At 37.8% G+C, this 10238-nt stretch overlaps 1 long non-coding RNA gene across 2 annotated transcripts; it reads right to left on the bottom strand.

Moving 5' to 3' along the window:
• Nucleotides 1-1038: 1038 nt before the first annotated feature.
• Nucleotides 1039-10037, bottom strand: LOC121071468. 2 transcript variants are annotated; one of them, XR_005820620.1, is made up of 5 exons: nt 9898-10037; nt 6978-7084; nt 3324-3384; nt 2654-2764; nt 1039-1299 (listed from the first exon to the last, which is right to left on the bottom strand). It is a non-coding gene; the product is annotated as an uncharacterized LOC121071468 (long non-coding RNA). The 2 variants fall into 2 exon arrangements; XR_005820621.1 differs by lacking the exon at nt 3324-3384.
• Between the last annotated feature and the right edge of the window lie 201 nt (nt 10038-10238).

Raw genomic sequence — 10238 nt, 5'->3', positions numbered from 1 at the left:
CATTTGTATAAGCCTCAGGCATCCTGATTTCAGGGATCATTTTGACATAAGTAGTGAGGGAGTAGCTAACTGTACCATGGAACAATCACAGGTACTTTCTTGTTTTACACCCAGGGAATATTGTAGTAAGAGTACAAAGGGCTTCTCATCTGTTGTGTAACTACTGTCTGCTCCAACAAAAGGTCAAATGACACCCCTGCTGCTCCTAGGGCTGAGGATCTATTTCATCCATCAGCACACAGGCAACAAGTGATTGCATGTCTATAAAGCAGACTATTGTGGCCAGCAAGCCACTTTATAAGTAACCTTGTCATGTATTATCAGTGTTTTGTTTCCTAAGTAAAGCCAGCCCGCATAATTTGTATAGGCATCATACACATAACAACTGCAATCTACCGATAACCTATGGCAGAATGGACACAGGGCAGAGGTTGGTCCCTCGGAAATGGTTACTACTCAGAGAACAGCAGCGATAGCACAGGAAGTTCAGCATCATTTAAAGCTGTGTTGTCATTCTGTTTGTTTCCAACTGCAATATAAAGTAATGTTTCTGATCCAATCATAATCACTTGGCTAGTTGGGAGACTACATCTCTCCCTAATCTGTTCTCCCAACAGCTCATACCGGCAATATTGTGTATAATTTTCAATGCTGACAGCAGGTCAGAAGACGGGATATCCTCAGGAATCCCTTCTTTAATATATTATTTTCTCCCACTGGCTTAGCAAAACAGTTTGTCGTGTTTTAAGGCAATGTGCAAATGCAGAGGTAAATAGAGAAAACAATTTTTTGCTTCTAACTAGAAGTTTATAAATACATCTGTACTTCTGAGGGTCTACTCCTATACCTAGAAATAATGAATACAATCATCACAAAACTTACTCACATAATATGGCTTCAATAATGTTTTGTTGTCGTTGTTTTTTTATAACCTCACAATTAAAGTCTTGTTAATAATGCAATGGTTCACGGAGCCCATTGATATAAACTGGGTTTTCCATTTAATGGGTAGGAACAATCAAAGTACAGAAGATCATTGGTGGTCAACCTGGAAATAAAATCAAGAATCCTACAGGTTTTAAATCTATGCCCTAAATTACATACCCTTTCTGATGGCAATGCTGGCAAGCAGCTAACCTCCAGCACAGAACTGCTTTTCCATAGAAAGTGACAAAATGTGTTGGATAAAACTGACTGAGGGAACTTACCCGAAGCTTTGAGAGCAAATCTTTAAGGTTTGGAACTGTCACTAATAAGGACCCTCTTTTCTTTACATTACAAGCAATAAACTCCCAAGCTCTGAAACACATTTAAAAGTAGGTCATCAGTTTTGAGGAAAAGAAACACATTTGATATACAACAAATCTAACACTTCTACAGTTCAAGCATCGGAAGTAGTCTAAGCTTAAAGACTTGCTGTACATGCCTTTGGCCACTGTTCACATCTCAGCAAATAACTTTGCAGGAATAAAATCAAGCTTTGTATTAAATACAGAGGGAATATATGGTCTTATAATGTTAGTTTTTGTAACTTTTTCACTCTGATACATACATGCATGTCATTTTGTACTTGTGTACCCTCACTTTGGACTACAATTAAACATCAACACTTGGTCCCTTTAAACTTTTGAAGAAAATCCAGTCCCCTCGCACACTGTTTTATTAAGCAGCTCTTTACATACTTTGCAGTCATGACAAAAGTCTCTTAAGACATTAGCAATAGCAGTATCTAAATATAGCCCCCAGCATTCCTTTTTTTCCTGATTTTGCAAGTCAGATCATTTCTCACAGCACTGCAGTTTAGACTAAAAAGAATTTAATTTCCAGCATTCTTCAAATGTCATTTTTCTTCATGGTACCAGTGCAACATTAAGCCACTACACCTGAGTTCTTGAAGAATCAGATGAATTCTTGGTCATGTGCCTGGAAACAAATCTGCTGGCAATCTGAAACACCCACTACCCTTCACCTATCCATTCTGTCTCTCTGGCTGACGTTACTGCTTGGTGTCAAGGGCAGTAGAACAAGCCTTAAACTGCTAGCAATGTCACACTGTTGGCTGGGCTGGCAGAGACACAGACATGCTTTCCTTTTTACTGCCCATACTAAAAGAAGAGTAACTTTGTCAGGTAAAGTTATTAATGTTTTAAATGGACACTGCTAGATTAACAAAAGCTCATCTGTGAGCGTCTAGTACCTGAAAGAGAAAGAACCTTAACCACGCATTTGTTTGCTGCCACATCCTTATGAAGATACAATAGAAATATCATTATGTTTTGCAGTGCATCCATATTAATGCTCTGACATCCACAAGGCAGAGTGATCTGTCTTCTTTCTGAAGATTAAGCTTTATGCTGATAGAGTAATTTCAGACCCTTTAACAGCAAGGTACTATTTTAACAGATCAGTGCAAGGATCCAGGGCAAGATTTGGGTAAACAAAGGAGCAGTGTTTAGTGGGTTTAATAACAAACAACTGCCCTAGCACCTTAGCACTTAAAAAAAACCAGTTGAGTAAAGGCAGTTTGAAACAATTTCCTTATGTAATTTATGTATGTGACTTCAAAAAGCACAACCTTAAGGTTTTCCATAATTCACAAGGTTACACACACATTGCCAAAGAAATAGATTACTTGTTTGGACACATAGCTTACCTGGCCTGTTCCAGTCTGTCGAGAAAATATTCAAAGACATTATTCATTACAACAACAAACATCAGCCTACTGAAGAAGTGAAGCCTGAGTACAGATGTCTGCATGAACCACCTGAAGGAGAAAAATTTCACAAGGCATAAATTAATTTAAGAGACAAATAAAGCCTTTGAGTAGACATGAAGCCTGTCAACATAATACAGCACCTGCTACCACCATTTTGGACTTGTCACAAAAAGGGGTATTTCACTGAGTTAACAGTAGATAAAAACTGAAGTAAATAACCAGAATAAACTTAAAAAAAAATAGACTTCTTTCCTCTAATTAAAATACTTGATTCATTACATTAAATGAAATAAGCTGTATCCAACTTTTGCCCTAGTACAGCACGTGCCATAAAAGAGGAGATGATGTGTGTGACGGCTGATACTTTTAATTTATCTATGTAACACCACAAATAGTTATTGATTATAGCGAAGGAGTTAAGCTAGCTAAAGGTTTTTTGAGGATACTAACAGGCTCCTCACAGGCTCAGTGGCTTACTAAAGGATCGTAGCTAGAAAAGACGCTACAGATGTAGGTTTGACAACTAAATTCTCATTACCAATATTGGGACTGGGAATGCTGGAAAGGCAAAATGCTGACTGGCACTGGAGGACAGCAAGTACTTTACCTTCCCAAATGACTGCGTCCCCAGACAGCATAGGAGCTGGCTTGATTTCATTTACTTTCACCTACCAAAAAGGATATTAGCACATCATTTCATTTTCAAACAGGTGAGATTATAGCGACAGGAGAATATGAATGCTCATTAACACTCTGACAAGATGTGTTTGATTTCCTCTTAAACATGGAGAAATACATCACATCCTAAATCTGAGGAGAAACATAAATCGGAACATCTTTTTTTGAGGGGCTAAAGGAAAGAATGCTAATCTGTATATTGCTTGCATTCCACAAAATTTTTTGAAAGTGCATCTATGTATGTTGACAGTGTAGAGAAAATACAAATTCCAGTCTTTCCTGTGTGACCTATTACTAGGCTGTGCAGAGAATATACTAACATGATGGATTTAATGTTTCACATTTTGAGAATTCCTTCCAGTGTTGGGAAGATGTAAAAGGGAATCTTTGATTCTGACAGGAAAGCTGAGTGCTTGTACAGAAGATAAAACATTTGCCTGTTGAAAAACGTTTTGCCCACTTAACAATGTACAAGTACTTGTTGGGAGAGTAAAATATACATCACTCTTCATAAAGCACATGCAAAGCATGCTATTCTGATTGACCAAAGAAACAGATGCTACCACCCCTGCAACTGGTAGGGGTTCCAGAGGGCGAAGTGATGACTAATTGTCACAGTTTATGATCCCAGCTGATGCTATCAGAGTGCATTATAGCAATTGCAATTATAGCCAAATATTTTAATATCAGTAATAGCAGAAACAAGGTTCTACTGTTCAGAAAAAAAAATAAGCATGACAGCATTTAATCTCTGCGAGCTATATTCCATGTTCCATGGGTCCTGTAAGAGTGCTCCAACTCAGAAAAAAAAAAAAAAAAAAAAAAGCTCTCTTTCCTTAAACGCATCACCATGCCAAGTTGGTCACAACTGCCTGTAGTGAGCAGAAGGGAACCAAATGCATTACTGTACCTTATCCAGAACTGGCAGGCTAGTGTTTGAAGGTTGTAGTTCCTTGAGAAATATGGACAGTTTAGTAGTCAGAATGACTGGTCAAATGGCTACTTTCACCTCTAGTGTGTGGACATCTGAATTCCTTATCCACTAGTTCACTATACTTAGAGTTTTTTAATACAATTAAAAATTGTCATCATTTATCTTAAAACAGTGCACTATAAACTGCAGGAGGACCAGATGATCTTGGAGGTCTTTTCCAACCTTAATGATTCCGTGATTCTAAAAAGAAGCTGGAACATCTAGGCAGCAGAGAAACAAGACGGATCACTCCGGTTGATGTCACCACCAGCAGTCCTAAAGAGGGTAGGTTCTAGCTGTGAACTCATGTCCTCTGCATAAGCCACTGCTAACTGCAGATAAAAATGACAGACTATGAACTGAGGTGGTAGAGGTATTATAGATAAAGGCTTGACTACTGCCCTGCTACATGGGCAACTGATTCCTGCAGTGGGGCAGGACAGACAGCAAGGGAGAAAACATGCTTCAGCAAGACCTGTCGGAGCTCACTTATCAGAACCTGCATTACTCCATGATTTTTAGTGCACCTAGGCTGTAAGCAGGGTTCAGATCACAATTTTCAAGGCTAAGGAGACATTTTACTTTACTCTTTTATTTTCAAGGGGAGGAAACAACAAAACTAAATTTATGTACAAAACACCTGAGCAGCAGCCATTTAATCCAAACACAAGTGACTGACAGACTATTCACAAACAGATCTTTAAAATAACAACCTGGAGGAGGAAAAGGTTATATATATACACAGCACAAGAAGTTATATTAGTACTGAAATTTCTTAATGCCCTACTAACGGTAGTCCTCGTATTTTAAGCCTCAATTCAGAAAAACAAACTGCTAGGAAATTTTGAACATGTGTTGTTACCTCCTTTACTTCAAAAACACTTAAACTTTGAATTAAAATAAGACTGCATTTACAGAGTAGGTGACTGTGCTGATTAAACTGATTTCAGCAGCCCCTTCTCCCTAAACACATCCTTGTTCCTACGAAGGAATGTTGGACCACATGAGTGGCTGCACCACGAGCCAGACCCAGATACAACTCCAGCTGAAACACTGTTTTTTTGCAGGGTTCCCTTTCAGCTGGACCAATTCCCTGATCTGCTTGGCTATGTGCTGGCACAACAGAGCGGGCAGCAAATGATTTTAAATCTGTTGAACTCTTTTATTTTCTGCCCAGCATCTAAATATTTGCTACAACGGCAAAAGATGCTGAGCAACTTTCGATGTACTTTAACAAACCAAATCTTGACTAAGATTACACCTTGCTGTCCTTTGGGAACATATTCTAACAAAAATTCAATGGTTACTTAACAAAAGGACTTTTCAAAGTTTTTTCCATATTTGTGTCATAAATTATTATCAGCATCTGGATTCTGACTATTTTTTAAGCTAGTAGGTATCTCTAGAGAGGATTCATTTTGGGGGTAAAAAAGAATCTAATGAGATATTAAAAGCAGTGTGATAACAGAAGTCACATGACTAAATTAGCATCTAATGAGATGCAAGCAGCAAAGTCCTCAGGCATTGCTTTGAAAATGTAATATCTTCTTATCTTTATGCTCTGAAATGAATACTTCAGCAGAATTACAAGCTGTGAAGGAAAAACAAAGTCATATAATAAAGAATATACAAGGCTGAAAAGCATGTATATACATCTCCAGTTCCACTGCAGTAACTTGACAAAGTTCTTAACTGCACCTTCAGTCTCATCACAATATGGTGCTACACAAACAAACACAAAGAATATGCAAAAATTTAAGGTTATGGATAAACTGGCAGCCTGGGATTGAACTGGGTAACCCGATGATACTGCGTACCTTGTGTTATATTTATGTATGTTTATTATTTCTTTACAGTTTAAAATTGGTTACTTTAATTTCAAATTCATTACTGCACCCAGCAGTTTGTGTGACTCCACTCAAGAACATATGCATATGGCACAGGATTAAAACCAATATTTCACTCAGCATACCCTTTTCATCAGTTTTTGCCGGTAACAAAACAACTGGTATGCCCAAATACAAAACATTTTTCTCATTAAAGTGGTAGTAGTTATTTCCACAACAGGAGTATGGAAACAGTTCCCATATGATATCCTATTATTTGAAACCCATATTGTTTGTGGAAGGTACACATGCACTGGCATTCCAAGAAAACAAATACCAATAGCCAAAAGTCCTTTATGTGTTCTTAGATGCAAATTTGCAAATCCTACAAACATTTTTCTGCTAGTGTTAATGAAACACAGAGATATTTAGTTTTGTTACTCAAGACAGAAACTCTTTACATGCTCAGTTCCAAGGAAGTTAGTGGCAATCCTGTCATTAGTTCACTGGAGAAACAGCTAAGATGTATCTGTTTTGCATGAGCCAGCAGGTAAGTAGATTCCAGAAAAAGGCTAAGCAATTTGATACACATTATCATATTTTGGTAATTTCCTTTCTCCTTACTGCTTTGAGAATTTATTTTCCAATACAAAGCCTTTGTTTAAGACCAAAACAAGCAGAGGCAGAAACAACTTCTCAGAATGCTGATTTACCAGTCTCTCTCATAAACAGGATACCTCCTGCACAGTGGTTAAAAATGCACTGAACCATATTATTTAGTTACCTTTATTCTGTCAATGAGCTGGTATTTTATAACTGTCATTTCTTGCAACTGGCAAAAGTCTTCATTTCTACTCCATAGAGTTGGGATGCTGAGCTATAAAGATAACCCTGTGTTAGGAAATGGAAATTTAGTAACTGATGCCTTTAGAACAACTTTAAATATTTCAGTCAAAATGGAAAATATAAAACAAAGGTTAAGATTAAGAAAGTATTTTAGAAAAGGATGCTGAGATATGTCTTAATATGGATGCGATGTATTTTTCAAAGCTAAGCCCCTATTTTGTCAATTTCCCCTTATATCTTGGGAATTTTTAAAGAAATCCAACATAACAGGTCAAAATAAAAAGAAAAGTAAAGCTCCAACTTTACTTCAATTGCAAAACAGATGGAAAAAGGCCTTGGAAGGAAAAAAGCAGTAGAAAACAAATTATAAAAGTAGTGTGAAAGGAAAAGACTGTACATTTTTGTTTCTAGTGAAAATTGAAGAAAAAAGTAGCAAGGGAAAACAAAACAAAACAAGCAAACAAACAAAAAACCCTAAGACATACACACAGTCAATGTGAGTGAAAATGGAGGACAATGTACCCATAATATAATGGGATATTTTTGGACAGTCTTTGTCAGCACCTCTAAGAACTGTATTACTACCATTTTCAGGTGCTTCATAGCGTTGCATATGAAAAAAAAAAGAGATATTATCCCTCAATAATAAGCCCAAAATACTTCAGTGGATCAGTTTTGGACTGAGATTTTGGAAAGCTGTTGGAGATGGTTTTTTTTGTTTGTTTGTTTGTTTTTTTAAGAAACAAGCAACCTTCCCACAAAAAACAAACAATCAAACAACAGCAACAACCAAACAACCACCAAATGCTTGAACATATAGGGCCCTACTAGAGATATTGCTTTAACTTTTATCTGCCATTGTCTCCACTGAACACCATTATTACACATTAGCATTATTGCTAACAATGGGAGAGGCAGACAAACAAAGCTAAAGATACAGACTGTTTGAGCTACCTATGGACTGCAATCTAATTAACATTTTCTGAACCCACTCAGTTCAGCAGAAACGCAGCCTGTGAAGGTAAAGTCACCATTTCTCCAACACAAGCCAAGAACATGACAAAAAGTAGAATCTTTACAAAACGTTTTTCCTGCTTTATCTTGAGACTATCTTCTACTCTAACAATACAAGCATTTAAGAGCTTCAAAACAAATTCAATAGCTAACAAAAGTGTTACCATTTAAGGACCCAATGCTGCAAATATTTACAAATTGGAGTAACTTTCCTCATCTGAGTAGTCCCAAAATTAGATTATTCAGATGAGTAAAGTTACATGCTCCAGTGTTTCCAAGACTGAGCCCTAAACAGCCATTGACTTTTGTAACAAAGTTGTAATGTGTGTTTTGCATTGCTGTTGGCCATATGTTGCACCAGCCATGCCAAAAGCAATCAAAATTGCACTCAAGTTTCTCGATGAAGTATTTTATGTGCATTTTAAAACGCAGAGCAGGACAATATGTTTTTGGAGACAAATTCATATCAAAGTCTTCCTTTGTGTAATTTAACAGTTTGTCAGCTTCATAAAGGAATTTGACATAACTAATCTATATATAGACATGGTCAAGACACACGGGACAAACTTACTTATGAAGGAGAGACAGAGCAGGAATTAGCAAAAGAGCAACATGTGTGAGAGCAATATGCTGCCGTGTTGGACAACAGACTTCTCCTCTCCGTAAGCAAGATCATTTGTATTCCCTTTTGTGAGGAAAGAGCAAGAACTAAAATCACTACTAGGCAGCACCATACTCTATTCAGACAGTCAAACCAGAGATGCCATTAGGAATGACCTGTCCAAGATCGAGTAGCGAGAGTAGGCAGTCAGAGAAGAGGGAAAATGATTGTCACAGTAATAAAATACAAATTCCTGTGCTGGAAGTTACCACAAATAGCTCTGCACCAAGCCTGGAGCCAATGTCAACCACTACCTTTCCTGTCAGGTCAGGCACTACATGTTGATAAAGAAACTTCAGTTTCATGAGAGAAAAGGAATGCGAAATAAACTCTGGGAAATAAGAAGAGAACAAAGGTGTTGGATGGGCAGTGCTAACTAGTTTGTTATTAACCAATTAAACATTAATCTGAAGAGTTGCCATCACTGAAAACCTGTCTGCTTTCCTGCCTGAACTAGTGTGGGGACCCTGGAAAACCAGGGTTGCAGATCTGATGTAGCCTGCCAAGGAGACTGTCCTGAACCTAGGGACTCATTCCCTTACATGGAGAATTTTGAAATCCTTCATGAAATTAAATTCCCTTTTTCTGCACAGTGATACACTTTAAAGAAAATCAAAGACACTAACTTGGAGTCATTTAAGTAAAAAAGAAAACATGGTACCTAAAGCTCAACACAATTCATACAAACCTTTTTATGGGCAGACATATTAATAGCTTAAAATTTAACTCCAAGGCTTTAAGGAACAGAATGTTCTCCTTATAAACTATTCCTTCTTCAATGCCTGTGCTGTGCTGGTGACAGCAGTGATCTGTACCACACCACACATGAGCTTTAAGACAGATGGTGCTTTCTACTGCCTTTCAACCTGCAAGAGGAGACTGAGGTTACTGCACAGTAGGAACAGTTTTCTTCTTGCATCTTCCTTTTCAGTTGTACATAGCTGTACCTCTTCCCTGCCCCGTTTTTGTGGGCAACTAGGGTCATTCATACACTGCAAATTACTTCGACTTACTTGTGCAGGAATCTCCTTCCATTGGTTAATGGCAATAATTCTGGCTGTGTATTGCACCAGTGTGCATGAAGTCCTCCATCAGCTGGATGCTGTGCTGTCCAGCTGAGTCATTGCGCAAACCAGTTTAGCTGAACAGAATTTGTTTCTCATGTTCCCAAAAGAGCACTTACCTAAAGATGCAGTCTTGTATGAGCCACACTCTGCGCAGTAATTTCTATTCATTCTCTCCTCCTCACACAATGAATCAACGAAAATCATCATCATAAAGGAATGCATCAACATGAACCACGGGCAGTGGATGCTGATGTATCTGAGAAAAAGAACAAAATCTAAAAAAGACATCTAAACCAAAGTCTTTCACGGTGTTACACAGCAATCACCCCACCATTCTACCTTTCCCCAAATCCCTGAGACCCAAGTGCTTCCCTATTCAGAAGTTACAAGACAAAATTAAACCACAGAAATCCCGCATGTGACCTGGATCATCAGATTCCACTGAAATAACCAGTAG

The sequence above is a fragment of the Cygnus olor genome, chromosome 5 (genome assembly GCF_009769625.2).
Source record: "Cygnus olor isolate bCygOlo1 chromosome 5, bCygOlo1.pri.v2, whole genome shotgun sequence".
Taxonomy (NCBI): domain Eukaryota; kingdom Metazoa; phylum Chordata; class Aves; order Anseriformes; family Anatidae; genus Cygnus; species Cygnus olor.
Note: the sequence above shows the minus strand (reverse complement) of the source record. Positions and strands in the feature narration are given on the sequence as shown.